The sequence below is a fragment of the Lonchura striata genome, unplaced genomic scaffold (assembly GCF_046129695.1).
Source record: "Lonchura striata isolate bLonStr1 unplaced genomic scaffold, bLonStr1.mat Scaffold_147, whole genome shotgun sequence".
Lineage (NCBI taxonomy): Eukaryota > Metazoa > Chordata > Aves > Passeriformes > Estrildidae > Lonchura > Lonchura striata.
The window spans coordinates 156,332-172,509 of NW_027461097.1; the positions used below are offsets into that span (position 1 = coordinate 156,332).

A 16,178-nucleotide genomic window follows, 5' to 3' on the forward strand; every position below is an offset into this window, starting at 1 on the left:
CCCGCAAGGCCCGGGGGGCGCCGGGCTCCGGCCCTCGGGGCTTTATTCTCCGGCGCCCCGAGCCCCGCGGCTGCGGGGGAAAGAAGCGAAGGGGCGACGGGAAGAGAGGAGGGAGAGCGGGACATGCGAAAGGGCGGGGAGGGAGGTCGGGCTGCGGAGGAAAGCGGGCGGGGAAGGGAAAGGCCGGCAGGGCAGCAAGAGGGACGGGGCACAGAGGAGGGAGAGAGGGGGAATGGAACGGAGCAGCGGGGCAGGGACAGGACAGGAAGGAGCCGGGTTTGGGGGGGACACGGAAACGGGGGAAAGAGAGGGTACACTCAGGGGAATACGGGCAGGAGGATGGAGCGGGAGAGAGAGGGACAGGAGGGGATCCTCCCGGCGCCCCGGCGCCCCCCCTGCCCGGGCTGCTGCGCTCGGCAGAGCTCGGCTCCGTTCGGCTGCACTCGGCTCCTCGGCCAGCTTCGGCTACTGTCGGCCACGCTCGGCTATTTCCGGCCGCATTCGCCTCCATTCGCCTCTTCGGCAAAGCTCGGCTCGCCTCGGCTGAACTCGGCAAAGCTCGGCTCCGCTCGCCTCCTCGGCCCCTTTCGGCCGCTTTCGCCCACGCTCGCCTAGTCCCGCCCGCACCCGCCTCCATTCGCCCATTCCCACAGCTCGGCTCCCTCCGCCCGGCCCCGGCTCCCTCCGGCTCACACATTTCCTCAGGGCACCTCAGCACAGGGCACACAAACTGCAGCCCCTAAAGGCTTGCGGCTCTTTCAACACACACACTCGTAACTCAGCTCTCGGGACAGAGCTGATGGCTCCTCTAGGACAAGAACAGTTGCGCGTAAAAGCAATTCCCTCATTTTGCATCTCCTTTTTATTGAACCCCCCCTAAATCCCATCCACATCACAAGGAACGTGCAGCTCCGGTGACGCTATTTGTACAAAGGCCCTGGGGCAGCACACAGCCGGGATTCCACGGAAGAAAGCCCGGTTTGCATTGCAGAGGTTCTCGCTCCGGCACTGCCTGTTTGCAGCTGGGCTCCGCTCCCCTCATGGCCACATCCCCGAACGATGTGCCAGATTTCCCAGAGAGCTCCCAATAAAACTCAGCTACAGTCACTGAGCAGAAAATCCTTTGGGCTTTAGTTCCACCTCTCACCTGTTCCGAGCGCAGGGAAGGCGGGTTTTGGTCCCACATCGCAGCAGCAGGGATGGATTAGGGTTTTGTTTTGGTTTGGTTTGTGGTTTTTTTGTGTGCGTGTGTTTGTTTTTTTTTTTTAATTAAAAAAAGGGTAATAAAAACAAACCATGTCTGACATAAATGTCTTGAAGTGCCATTCAAGCTTTTTAAACCCAAGCAAACCATCCTAATTCCCTAGCTCAGTCTTCTATTCATACTGGCTACTTACACCCCAGTGTAGGAAGCTCTGCAGCCTTCTTCTCCTGTCCTGTATTAGACAGAGGATGGATATGAAGGGCACACGCATGCAGTCTTTTTGGTTCTTCAAAAAGATAAAAATGCCTGTAATAAAAATTACAGAAGTAATATTGTCTCTCAAAGTGTTCCAGAAAAGGGAATTTGGAGCTTTAACGTCCCACTGAGAGATGTTGAATAAAATCTTCCCCCTGAGTTTGCACCCAGTAATAAAATACTGATTTTTTTTTTTTTGACCAGACAAGGTAGGTCTATAGGAGAACAGCTCAGGAGGCTCTCATGGCTCACGGCGATGAGGATGGAGCAGGGCAGGACGTTAAAGGTGAAGTGTCAGTCCCCTGAATTAATGCCCTGATGGAGCCAATTTTTTTGCTAAGAGACATAACAGATCCTTCCCTTTGTTCCCCAGTTTCCAAGTCACCTGTAATTCGTTACCTGCACCAACCTGCCGCAGCTAAGTGACAAATCCAGCTCCTGTGCTCCAAGCCACGTGTCCCTGACGTGAAGGGAAGTCAGGGATACAGAATCAGCTGTGGAAGAAAGAGAAGACAAAAATCAGAACAGATATTCTTCTATTTCCCCACAGGATCACCAAGCCAAGCTGCTTGCTACCTCTCCAGGACTATGTTTGAAAAGAGTTCCCTAACTCTTTTCTTAGCCTGAAATTCCGGAGTGGCTTTGCCCATGCAAAGCCAACGATCCTACTCACAAGAAGGAACAAACCAGCTTCCTGTTAAATAAAGCACTTGGAAATATGAGCTGCCAGATGCTCTCACTGACCAGCAAAAGGGATCAGCATCCAGGCCCACGTGGAGCTGGGTTTTTAAATATCACAAATAAACTTAACAAAAAATTATTCCTGACTCAAACCCACAATGCCTCAAACCATCAAAACAAAAATAGTTCTGGAATGACAGCTACACCTCTGCAGACCACAGCACAAAAATAACACTAAAGAATTTCTGACACCTTCCTTTTGAAGATGCTCTTACAGCATATTATCATAGTAAAGGGGCATTCCCTACATCTCTAACCAGAACTAGAGCTAGAGCTATCAGTTACTTTCACATACTCGCATGTCTGTATGGTGGCCTTAGGAGAAGCTGGCAACACCTCTTCTGGTACCACACCTTGGAGGCTCAGATTGCGTCAAAAGCACCACTGAAACCAGCGTGCCAGGAGCTAACTGAATAATGAAAGTCATTTTCTCCATTTCTGTGACAGAAAAGCCCTCCATTTGGACAGCATTATTTGCAGCCAATTATTCTGCGACTTCCAGCAGTGCTCCAGGGAGCTGTATCACTTCTCCGCAGAGCTCAGGAGCTGTTCATTAGGTTGATCTCCTATAGTCTCCAGTTCTTCCTTTTGCTTGCACAATGTGCACCCTGCAGTGCCATATGACAGGAGCTTTGAGTGCTGTCTGTTGCTCTGTATTACCCTCATAGGACTGAGGAACCCGTCCCAGCCAGGGAAAGAACAGCTTTTGATTCTTGGATTAGGACACAAAATGCCACAGTTTATCCTAACAGTGGGAGGAATAAAGAGGAATACCTGGCATACTCAGAATTCCACCTTAGGGCAAAGCCCAAGTGACATTGCCCTACAGCAGGATTTGAAAAATTCAGGGTCCATCTCTTAATAAATACATTTTGGCAAGAACCTGCACGATTCTCTTTGACATGTATTTCTCCTTTGTAATGACTCAGTGCTTGGTCTCTAGGACTTCCATATCCCTGACACACTTGCACTCGGATTACTAGCAGGAGGATCACAAACTTAGGTAGTCTCATATCTGTGCAGCATTTAAAGTCAAGGAACACTGGGCTTGGTCAGCAAGACGTCCAGTTTTACAATTTTCCATCACAGCTGCCTACACCTTTTAACATAAACTCGAAAAAGAGACAAAATTCCACCCTACCACTGTTGCAATAGGGAACTGAACTCTGATTTCAGACATTTTCCTCCTGCTTGAGCAGGGACATTGTACAAGATGACTCCACTGGTGGGTCCCTTTCAACCTTAATGATTTTGTGATTTTCAGGGTCTTCAGAGCAAGCCTGCTGAGTTTATAATGTTTTATTTAATTAAAAAAGCTGGAAGTGCAGCTCGAACCCTGAAAGTCAAAATGCGTTTATTCCTTACTTACTCATTACCCTCCAAAGTAGAGCTGCAGCTCAGCAGACAGAGAGGGACTTCTGTGGACACTGCATTTGTCACCTGTGACTAATTTAATTCAGCAAGCTCTAAACCACAGGTCAGCCTGTTCCATTACAGGGCAACTTACAAGAACTGAAACCAACTGAGAGCCCCTTCATCCCAAAGAGGACAAATATAAGCCTTTTACTTCAGCTCAGCAGAACTCTTAGTTCATCCTAACAAGAGGTAATGCATCCCAGCAGGTGTCAGTGAACCCAACCACTTTAAATACTCATTTAACCCTACCTCAGCTGGTAATCAAAGTCGTGGGGGTGAGGCTAGGCTGAATTTCTCTTTTCTGTCCTTCTCCAGAGTAGTCCTAGTGAAGTGGCCTTGGACTCTGTTTTCTGAAGAGCCTAAGTGCTGCTCATGAAAGCCTCTAGGAGATTTTTCTCCTGCTGCTGCTAGAGCTGTGACTTTGAAGAACTCACTCCTAAGAGCTGGAAATGTAAAAGCCAATTGGATGTGCTGGGCTGCAGTGCCCCAGCGCCCCAGGACAGGCAGTGCCCCTCACCGTGCCTGTGAGAAGGTGAAGCCAACCCACGCCAGGTGCCTGTGCTGGACAAGTGGGAACACTGAAGCCAAGGCTGCTTCCTTCTTGAGGCTTTCTGAGGTGGCTGCTAGGAGAATTTCTCTTAGGCAGTCACTCTCTCGAACCCAGTCTCTCAATAACCTTCTGACACAAATAGAGGAGGATTTTTGTTCGCTATCTCCATGTGTGCAAGGTAGGAAAAGTTAATTAATTGCCAGCATACCAGAGGATTCCGCCAGAGGAATCCTCTATACCAAGGCCTTCCATCAGAGCAGAAGGCACTAACCACGCAAAACCTCCAGCGGGAAGGATCCTAGCAGTCCTCTTCTTTCCTCCTTTGCAAGAAACTGTGCTTAAACATTCCCCAGTAATTAAATATGCTTATGACTCTTAGAACATTTAAAGTTCCTTGAGGGAAGAAGGTGTGTGGAGGCACTATATGATCCACTGTGTTTGTTACGTTTGGGGTTATGTTATATATTCTTACGTAATGGTTTGAAACTTATCTTTATCCCTGCACCGTGTCCTTAGAACAAGGCTGTGAACACTCTTTTTCTCCAAATACAAGAATAATTGAGGAAACAGAACAGTGTTTGTAAGAAATAATGAGGGTAGAGACTGAGGGTGCCAGCATGCTGACTTGTACCACCTTAGGACACTTTTGGAAGTCATCACTCCTGTAATATACTGGATCCAATTTCAGCAAGAGCTCCACTCTCTCCTGTGGTTTCCACAGGGCCAAAAAAGGCAAGAGCTCCTTGAGACTGAGGGCTCCTCATGCCCTCCAGCAAGGAGAGGGTGGGCAAAGACCCATCGGTAGGAAACAGATGATCCTCAGACTGAGCAAGTTGCTAACATCCTCTTGAATGTGCTGTGGAATTGTGCAGGCATTGCCATGGCCAGGGAGAGAGCAAATGGATGCTCTGATAATCTGCAACCTAAATTTAGCTGCAATTCCAGAGGGACAGTCTGATAGCCTGTTCCTAAGACATTTCATTTCCTGGACCTCAAAGATCCCCTCAGCCACTGCAGCTGCATTCTCTGAGGGTATATCGTGCGTTTCAGGCAGTTGGTGTCGGGTCCCTCCTCACTGATTCTGCCCCACATCTTGTGTTCCCAGGCTGAGGTGGGAGACTTGAGTGTAGAAGCAATTATTTATCTCTGCCTAAGAGAGACTTCTGAGTATGATCTAGCTTAAATGCCTGCTTGTAGGGCAGGCTGCACAGCTGAACTTGCCAAACACGGAGAAGCTAAACAGGCACCAAACCCTTGGCTTATTTCTGGGGGAGGCCCTCAGATGGCTTCTGAGCTTCTCCAATCTACGCTCTACAGGGAGTCTGCACATCTCTCCAGCAATTGAAATCTTGAGCAGGGAAGCAGGCTGGTAGCAAAAGACTGAGCTAACACATAGCGAGGCCAAAGGAAACCGAGTGTCAGAAGCACAGCTTTGAGTCCAGAAACACAATCAAAGCCCGGGGAAGAGTGTGGCAAATGCTGGGGTCAGCAGTGCAAGTACAGGGCAAGGCTGGACGGTCCCTGAGCAAAGCACCGGGCACTGCCCAGACCAAACCAAAGACCAGAGTCTAAGCAGGAATACAGGGAGATTTCCAGGAGCTCTGCTGGGCTGGGATAGGCTCCCATGGTAAGCTGAGAGGATGGAGACTCGGCCCCCAAGCTACAGCCACTGGGACAACTCTCCATCACGGGGCCAGGGAACTGTGCAGGGCACAGACTCACCTCATCCCCAGCACTGCTGTCCCCGGAGAGCCCGCTGGCTCTCTGCTCCTGAGAAACACTCTCTTCTCGCAAAAATCCAACTCCCTCACCACCTGCATCTGCTTCTTCTTCAGTATTGCCCGCAACCTTCATTTCTGCTCTCTCAAAGCACTGTTCATCTCCACCTCTTTTTCATCGCAACACCTTTCAGTTGACACCTTTGAAGTGAAGAGGCCGCTGAATTCTACCATTACAGAGTAAAACCACTCAGTATTGACACAGCCAGCTATTAGTTTTAATCCTCAGTTCTGCATTCCAAGGGATACTTTTGAAAACACACTGAAAACTCATAAAAATACGTGGCATTCACTGGAGCCAGGGCTCACTTCTGCACTGTGCCTTGGCACAAACACGCTCCATCACCTGTGACATCTCTCCTGCATTGACCATTGTTCAAAGCTTTCCTGCAGGGGCCTGACGGAGCAACAGGAGCTTGCTGAGCTTCTGTCAGGGCAGGAGCATAACAGGGTGCAGATCCTGTCCTGACCCCACCAAAGAGGGGTTTTTCCTGCATTCCTTCCTGCTGTGACACTCAATGACAAACATCCTCCGGGCCTCTATGTTACCAAATACAAGGACATGCCAACGTTTAGCGAGGACAATTTCAGCTTTCCCAATCTAAACTTTCCATATGATGTAATGACACTGTCACTTATTTACTGAGAACCCCAGGCCACGTAGCCTAGAGAAGTGTCTGTTGGCTCAGAGCAAGCTTTAGGAGCCTGGAAGAAGTTTGTTTTGGTTTAGATGCCAGGCCCAAGACTGCATTTGAACTCCTGTCTCCCCACCAGAGGTTTCTAACCCATCCCCCGTGTCACATGTGCAACACCAAATTCAGCAGAAAAGCACTTCTGGGAGAAGCTTAGGAATGGAGGAAAGTATAGTTATTATAAGTGTTTCATGTATCTGTATGTAAAGATAGATAAATAGATAGCTAAATATGTACAGGCATCTGTACACCCACCTACACCGGTATCTATATGAAGTCCTTTTTAGACCCCTCCCCAAATTTGTAAGTGATTGGTGCTTATAGAGGCAAACAAAATGAACTTTTAAGTTAAGCCAACTTGGGTGGCTATTTGTGTCACAACAGTCTCTGAAAAAATGATGACAGCACTTAAAAGTCACCAATAGTAATAATAATAACAACAGTAATAAAGTATTTTGCTGCTATTTTGGCAGCTTATGCTGCTTCTTGTACTTACTGCTCAATGCCTTGCTATTTCAGTAGTTCACTGTGAAGCAATAAAGCAAAAGCCTTAAGGCTGGCTTGCTTAGCTTACAAGAAGCTCTGTTCCAATTTGGAGAAAAAATAAAACTTGGAGCATTATCAGTAAAACAGAGATTCTACCCATACCCATTAAAAATGCAGTATTTGCTCTGCAGACCTGCAAAAACTTACTTTAAAAGGTTAACTGCGACCTTTCACAAACCCAGGCTCATTTTAGCAGAAGAGTTTCCTGCTTCTCTGTGACTGTGAGATGTATCTATTAAGTTCCTTTCAAAGGCCTTGCCTGACCTATTCATATTGCAATTGAGAGCCAAAATAGCTCAATATCAAATATCTGCAAGCACCTTAGTACTTTTGGAAGAGTGGAACTGCTCGATCAAATCCTCACGCTGACCACACTGTTTCAAAATGCAACAATGAATTATGTCATTATGTCTCCATTTGGAAAGGATTATAATGTAAAATTAAGACAAGAGCCTGCCCTACTCTGAAGGCATGGGGACAATGGGGATTTGAGTCCCCAGTATGTAACTACTGTTGCAAATAAAAGACATCTATCAAGAACAGAGACGTGCGTTACTGCACGAGATACAGTGCCCAAGTCCCAGACTTCATTAACCTTAATTAAATGGTCTTGAAACCAAAATTTTTCCGTAGCAGTTCGACTGCATTAAAAGGTCCCTCTCTGTAAACGGTTTTGATACGTAAACATGCAAGCACTCCCAGAAGGGCCACATCCTTAAGGACTGCTACTATATATTTACTTTATGAAGACACTGCCCCATCTGCTGGGTCAGCCACGCACACGGCCCCACTGCTACGCTTGAGTGTGGCACTGGAATAAAACTTTTCTTGTGTTCAGGAACAAAACCCTGTCAGTCAAATCCACAATCATTCCAGCAGCAAGTAGGGATGCACCAAACTGCTCGGGTTTCCATCCCTGTTTATTCTGGAAACTGACCACAAACTCCTATGGAGATTTTGAAGGGCACAAGGGCTTCTTGTGAAAGCACAAAGGAAAGAATAAATGACTAAACTGGTATGTTCAGAAGAATCGGTGGGAGGTTTGTACCTAAGCACATAAGGCCACAGCCTCCTTTTTCAACATGTACAATCATAGAATCAGAGAATGGTTTGGGTTGGAAGGGACCCCAAAGCTTTTCTCATCCCATCCCCTGCAGGGACACCTTCCACTAGAGCAGGTTGTTCCAAACCCCATCCAACCTGGCCTTGGACAATTCCACGGGTGGGGCTGCCTCAGCTTCTCTGGGCAACCTCTGCTGGGGCCTCGTCACCGTAACAGGGAAGAATTTCTTCTGTATATAGGATTTCTTTAAGCTTTAAAGTCCTAAAGCAGAGGCCACCTCAGGCAGGCATTTACAGATGTAAAGGGTCCTTCTCAAAGGAAACTGTAAAACATGTTCAATGTTCATTAACCTTTCATATGCTGCTCACCAATTACAGAGTGTTTTGAAGAATTTTTTAATGAACGTAAATTTTAACCAAAAATACTGCAAAGCCATTATTAATACTGTATGTAGGCACAGGGTACCTGACTTGTAAAGCTGCCAGAAACCAAAACTCTTCTGATAAGATTTGCCACATTTTTTTCTTTAAATAAATACATTTTAAAAATCATCAAATGTCCCTGCTTTATTTCACCACGGCAACAAAACAGACGGCACAGTCTCAAGTCTGTGCTTCTGTTTCCTATTACATTAATTTCTCCTACCCTGTTCCTCCCTCAAAGCAGTGAACGTGCAGGCAAAGTAATCCTGCCATTGCTCCAGCTCTATGGAGGATACAAACCTGCCTGCAGGCAGCCTCTGTCCCTCTGCTACTAGGCAGTCACTGCTGCGCCCAGGCTCTTTATTCACGGTTGTAACAGAAACACTTTCATTTTTTTCTCTTAAAAAGACACCTAACATTTCACCAGATGGTATCAGCACTTCCAAATGCCTGTAAACCAGACTCCCCAAGCCCAGCCCATTAGGAGCTGCTCTGTGAGTGGCAAAGGAATCCAGAAATTAATCGCCTACCTTACACCGCTTCTCACCTGGTCTTGGCTACTTCCTTTCCTCAGGCTCTGGCAAGAAACCCAGACATGAATCAATTCCCCAACCACAATGACAGCCATGAAAAGCTATTTAGGCTGCTGACAGTTCGGCCGTATCATTGGGCAGTCTGACTGAATTAGGATAGAGAATTTTAGGCTCCCCACACTCTTCTGAGCAGAGGTAGGGTGCGTTATGTTCCTGTCTTGTGGAAACCTGGCACGTGGCAGAATGGGAGTTGGGTTTGTGCGTCCTTTGCTGCTTACTCCTCTCCTTACCCCCAAAAACTGGACGTGGAGCTGCAGACATCCTTTTTACCTTTGTACTGGGGAACAAAGAGGTGGCAGATCCCCACCATTAATAGCCTGTGCAGACAGACCAACAATGAAATACAACTGTACTGGGTTTGCAAGGCAAAGCTTTGGTAGCAGGGTGGGGGGCAGAGCGGCGGCTTCTGCAAGAAGCTGCTGGCAGCTTCCTCCATGTCTGGCAGAGCCAGTCCCTGGCAGCTCCAAAGATGGATGTGCTTCAGGACGAGGCTGAGCCCATGAGAAATGGTGGTGGTGCCTCTGTGATCATGTGTTTCAGAAAAAAGAAAAAAATAAGTTTCTGCACAGTTGTAATTGCAGCCAGAGGAGAGTGGAGTGAGAGTACGTGAAAGGAACAACTCTGCAGACACTGAGGTCAGTGAAGAAGGAGGGGGAGAAGGTGTTCCAGGCACAGGAGCTGGGATTCCTCTGCGACCATGGTGAGGCAGCTGTGCCCCTGCAGCCCATGGAGATCCATGGGGATGCAAAGATCCACCTGCAGCCTGTGGAGGAGACCCATGCCAGAGCAGGGGGATGCCTGCAAGGAGGCTGTGACCCCGTGGGAGGCCTGTGGAAGGAGGAGCCCCTGCTGGAGCAGCTTGTCCCTGAAAGGCTATACCCGTGGTAGGGTGGCCCACGCTGCAGCAGCCTGAAGGGACTTTCACCCACTGGAGGGACACAGACTGCAGCAGTGTGATGGGGAGTGTTGCCTGTGGGATGGACTCGCACTGCAGCAATTCACAGGGATCTGCTGCCTGTGAGACGGACTCATGCTGCAAAAGTTCATGGAGAACTGTCTCCCATGGGAGAGACCCCAAGGAGCAGCAGGGGAGCGACTGCTTTCCCTGATGAACTGATTGTCACCTCCATTGCCTGTGTCCCTGCACAGATGGGGTAGGAGGTAGAGCTGGGAAGGAGGGTGTGGGAAGTTGATGTTTTTAAGGTTTTATGTTGTTTCTCATTATCCTGCTCTGACTATTTAGCCATAAATTCAATTAGTATCTCTAATAAGACTCTCTTTTGCCTGTGACAGTATTTGACGAGCGATCTCTCCTGGTCCTTATCTCAACCCTTTTTTGTATTTTCTCTCCTCTGTCCAGCTGTGGCGGCAAGTGATAAGAGAGGCTTTGGTGGGTGCCTTGCATCCAACCTACTACATGGGAGCCTGCTCCTGGATCATGGAGCACCTCCTGCCCCACTGCTCTGGGAATTACAGCCTATTGGAAAGCACTTGCTAGCACAGCACTATGTAGAACAAAGATTAAATATTCCTCTTAAGCGTTTCTGATAGCCACCAGCAGAAGAATGACATATTCACCACCCCATCCAGCTGCCTCGAGATGTTGGCAATTGGTGGGTTACACTGATGGAAAAAATATTTACCCTAAAAATCCTGCAATGCACCAGAGCAGAGAACTAAGCACAGAACTCACTCACAATGGCTGGAGACAAAAGAGCTACAGCTAAAGCTATCACAGCCTCTAGTCATCATGCACACCCTAAAACATGTCTCATCTATGGCAAGAGACCAGAAACAAGCCTGGCTGCTGGCTGCTCTTGCTCCCCAGCTGATTCTCATTGATGTTTGCCTTACATAATCCCACTTCAGGGCCTTAGCTGGATTTCCATCTGGCCATCACTCTCTCATGGCTGATTCCTTCCATTTTAAACCTTTGCTCCATCCCTTTGACATCTGCTGTTTTGTAACACCCCACACCCATCCCGAGCGCCTCCTTCAGTCCGTGGACAAGCCCCCTGTCATCTGCTGAGCTCCTCTGCCACATAAGCCTCTCTGCATTCACCTTCACCAGAGGCTGCTTCAGTTCTGGCTGGACAGCTGCACACACATTGCCTCAAGTAGCTCCTCACTCATCTGTGTATGAGTATCATCAGAAACAACTATTAAGCACCCAAACTGCTTTTAATTGACCAGCAGTAACTCAGTGTTTCGCTCAATACTTATAAAAGGTCACAGTTCTGTGTTTTCCAATTCTGACTGATAGCACCTGTAACCCCCAGAAGTGGCAATATTGCTCAGCTGCTTTTCACATCTCTCTTTAGCACATGCTATTAAGAGACCATTTACCTAATCAATTACACATTGAAAAGTATCTCTAGTGTCTAAAGGTACTCTAAAAGCTGGATGCAATGGAGGAACTACTTCCTGAAACTGATGGATGTGCTAAATCAATGACTGGTCACTGATTAAAGGCTGGAGCACTCACCTTGAGCTTTAACACTTCAGCTGATCAGCATGTGCACATGAGTACGTATCGATGCAAAGGATTGTCTTCTGCTTCAACTGACAAACTGCTGGATAGCTTTTAAATTAAAAAAATCAAAAAATAAAATAAATAAAATCGGTATTCCTCCAGACCCAGGGGAACAAACAAGCCAGACCTTCCGGACCCAAGCCCCAGGCCCTGCCAGTAACAGACACAGCACTAAGGGATGCACAGCACGGCTGGGTGCTTAGGTTACCAGCTTCTGAACTCAGGAAAGAAAGGAGGAAAAGGCAAACTTCTGGATTATTTAACAGAGTAATTTCAGCAACGATCACTCTTGGTAACTTAATGGAACAGAGGAGCAAAGTCCTCTGCCCAGAGACAAGAAGTGACTGTGTATGGCTCAGCTCATGGCCACATAACACACTCTGACCTCAGTCTGCTGGAGCATCCTCCATATGGGGACAGCAGGGGCAACCTGGATGGCTGGACTCACCCTTGACTACCAGCAAAATGCTGAAACAGTCCTGACCTGGTGCTGTGAGAAAGGAAACACTGCCAGGAAGCATTGACGGGATCAGTTCTGAAAGCAAAGCGAGGTCCTGGCCTCATGCATTGCCCTGTTTTAACCACACAGGCAAACAGCTAAGAAATGTAACTATTTTCTGCTTAAAAGCCGCAAATTCCTTGGAGAAAAGGAAAACTCAATCTGACAAAAAGAAACACTCGGGCAATGGTGATAATCTGGCACATACCGGATAACAATCATTGCCCAAACGCTCCCAGAGAAAACGGAAATTAAAAGTCACAAGGCAGATGCAGAATAACATCTGTTGTGAAAATACATTATTCAGCCAGCACTGGTGGCGGAGACTTTTGGTGCAGTGCAATCTGCACACCCTGGTGACCACATATGCAGCAAGATGTGCTGCTTGGCATAGCCAAAGAGAGAGCAGCAGCCTTGCTTGGGAGGCATTTGGGAACCAGTGCCCTTACAGGTCAGAACTACTTGTTATGCCACTCTCACTGCATCGCAGCCTTCTGGAACTCGAGTAACACAGACCAACCCTGCCTCGGGGCATGCAAGAAATCATATGGGGACAAGCTGCAGACAAATGGGCCACTAGTCCTTGCCACATGCATCACCAATGGCACAGCATATGCTCCCGGTTACACTGTGGGTCACATTCTGGATGGAGATCTGCAGTCCTCCATCAGCCTTAGAAGAGACAGATGCACACACTCTACAGCCAATCATCCAATTTGCACCCATCTTCGAGACAAAATCACAGACCACTCACAGACAAACCTATGGCAGCGAAGTTACATTATGGCTTACTTAGTGGAGAAGAGGCCTCAGGAGTTGTCACCAGCTCTCTACAGCTTTTGTTTGCTCTACAGCACTGTTTGCTTGTCTAAGCCCACCCAGCACATGCTCTGGACAAGACCACAGTGGTCCTTGGAGCAGCAAGTGCTGCCACGAGCTGGAGCCTTCCTGTAGCGCAGAGCTGCTCGGGAGCTGCTGCTCTCCCTGCACCACAGAGCCCTGTCCTGAAGCCTCCTGCTCCCGTGCCTCCATCTGCCGTGGCCGTGCCCAGCCCTCGAAGGAAAAGCTCACAGCTCTGGCTCTTACGGCACTGCAGGAACTCGCACACGAGGAGGAGGAAGCACGGGGCTCTCTCACCTCCAGTGCCCACCTTGCTCCAGCATGTCAGTCCTGCAGGGACAATTATTCAAAGTAAGGAACTTACTCGGAGGCTTCAAATACAGTGCTTAGGATTCTGCAGAAGCTGAGCAGCCAGTTCATTCAATAAGACCCAACAAAAATAATGGTATGCATTTCTTGCTTTTATAGGTTTACGGCTAGAGGTGTCCAATTCCCACCTAAGTGACTCCCCTGGGCATAGGCCAGAGCAGTCTAATAAGCTCCTGTGGCTTTCCATGAACTGAACAAATGAAACAACACAAAGATGAGTGTACCTCAAGAGCTGTTTATGGAATACATTTGAGCTGGACTTAGTTTATCTGCATCCACAAATGCTTTAGGACTGTCACATTACACTTGCAGGCAAATACACACACGCAGAGAAAGGCATGTGCAGCCCCATGCAGAGATCACCTATGAGCTGCCAAAGAATAAGATGCCATGTTTAATATCCAAGAGAATAAATCTTCTTGTGTTTTTTAGGCTGCCTGCTGAAGTTGTTGCTGACCTATACACTTTAGGCTCATCTAACATTGCTGGGGAATTGATGACTTTTAAGTCTGAGCATTCAAGACTTTTACCCAGCCTTGGGTGTTTTCTCATTTATGTTTTAAGAAAGTCCATCTTATATTTATCTTCAGGCAGCTACTCAAAAAGAAAAAAGGAAGGCACAGCCCTCCTTCAGTGCATCCAGACTGTTTTGAAGAGACATCCAAGTAAAGCTTTTGAAGAGCCACAAACATTAACCTGACTGCTGTTACCCACTTGTGAGGATTTGTGACATTGCCTTTCAGTGACACTTCCCTTTGAAATCATTAATGAGCATCCTCCAAGATGCTGCACCCCTCCAGGGTAACTGAATCTACTCCAAGAATTTTCTCCTTTTCTGAAATACACTCGAATAGACTGAGCAGACATGTCAGCTGTACCTTCTGGAATTTTTTTAAGTTTTACTATTTCAGGTAGCAACACCATTTTCATCACCAGTATCCATCCCTGTGAGCCAGAGAGCAGCAGATCACCTGTCTGTCTTGAAACTTTGCAGCTACTCTCGAGGAGGCTGAGCTGCCATGAGTCCCAGAACACGTGAGCCCTACAAACTGACATCAGGAACCTGGACTGGTGACTTTTCTTTCCCAGGGAAAATGGCCAAAGCACGTCCCCGGGGACCCCTGGCCCTGAGCTGGGACCTAACAGCAAAGAATCCATACATCCGAGGACATACCTGAGACCGAAGTTGTCCCCACCTCAAACTTGTGCTGCCCTGAGAGTCCCAAGGGAGCCCTACAAACTGACATCAGGAACCTGGACTGGTGAGTTTTCTTTCCCAGGGAAAATGGCCTGGGACTTCGGGTGAGGCTGACTGAAAAAAATCCGAACATGGAAGGATATGTTCAGACCCCAGCTGCCCCCACCCCAAACTTGTGCTTCCCTGACAGTCCCAAGGGAGCCCTACAAACTGACACCAGGAACCTGGGCTGCTGAATTTGCTTTCACCATGTAGATATCCCTCATTTATTCCCAGGGCCCTGCAATCCCCCTGGGTTGTCTGGTCCCAGGTTTCCTTTTGCCTCCCTAATGTCAAAACGGCCCAGGATTTCTCCCAGTCCAAATCTCCCACCCCCAAGTACTCAGGGTTTTTTTTTTTTTTTTTTTCATTCCAAATACATGTTGCAAACTGACAGTACTAAGCTTGGGGCTTGATTTTTTCTGTGCTGGAGAAATCTGCCACCATATAACCCTAGCCACAACAACCTTGCTTTGCTCAGAAATCACAACCTTCAGACCAGCATCATGGCACCTTACCCACTGGCCCTCCACTGGCACCTTCCCAAAGCACTCCAGTAATACTCCACATTTTCAGTGGGCATCCTGTCAGACCCTCATCCTCACCCTAAAAATGCACCAAGGAATTCAAAAAATAGCCATTAGGAAGGTATAACAATTCTCTAAAAGTCACCAGAGAAAGCCTTCAAAATTCCCCTAAATATTCCTAATAGCCCTGCAAAAAAAAAAAAAAAACACTCAAGGAAGCCTGCTCAGCCTCCAAACCCCTTCCTGTTGCTCTCTAGCCCACAGATGTCATCCCTACCTTTTAGCAGCGGGTCCTGTTGTCCTCTGAGGGTTCCGGCGTTGTCCTGGTGCGAGGGTCGCTGCCCTGTCCCACTGGGAGGCTTCCGGTGTGGTCTCGCTGTCAGGCTTGCTGTGCTGTGCTGCTGTTGTTGGGGCTGAAAAGGGAAAAGGCTGCTTAGGGTGAGGTACGGGTGGCGTGAGGGGTGCCGTACCTGTACCCTAACTTGCCTCCTAAGCTGTACCCTGTAGCCCTGATCTCCACTGGACTGTCCAGCCCTCAAGGCCTCACCCTTTACCCCTGACCCCTCCCTCTGCCCCCCAGCCCTCAGGCTCTGGCTGTCACCCTCAAGCCCCCTCTCAGCTGCCCCTCAGCTCCTGTGTGCTACCCTTAATCCCTCTCCTCTGCCCCTCAGCCCCCAGCTTCTCTGTGTCACCCTCCAGCTGCCCCTGCCCCCCTCAGCATCTCTCTGTGTCACCCACTGTCCCCTCCCCTGTTCCCCCCTCAGCTCCCAGCCTCCGTCACCCTCAAGGCCCCACAGTGCCCCTCAAGCTGCCCCTCAGCCTCTATGCCATGAAAAGACCCTAAAACCCCATAAAAATGCCCTAAAAAAACCCCACATCTTCAAAATGCCTTAAAACCCCCACAAAAACATAA

At 48.3% G+C, this 16,178-nt stretch overlaps 1 long non-coding RNA gene across 2 annotated transcripts; it reads right to left on the reverse strand.

Annotated features, from left to right (window-relative positions):
* Positions 1-844: 844 nt before the first annotated feature.
* On the reverse strand, positions 845-15,848 carry LOC144248478 (uncharacterized). 2 transcript variants are annotated; one of them, XR_013341764.1, is made up of 5 exons: positions 15,543-15,848; positions 11,746-11,841; positions 1,859-1,953; positions 1,398-1,510; positions 845-1,147 (listed from the first exon to the last, which is right to left on the reverse strand). It is a non-coding gene; the product is annotated as an uncharacterized LOC144248478 (long non-coding RNA). The 2 variants fall into 2 exon arrangements; XR_013341763.1 differs by lacking the exon at positions 15,543-15,848 and having other exon boundaries at positions 11,746-11,948.
* Between the last annotated feature and the right edge of the window lie 330 nt (positions 15,849-16,178).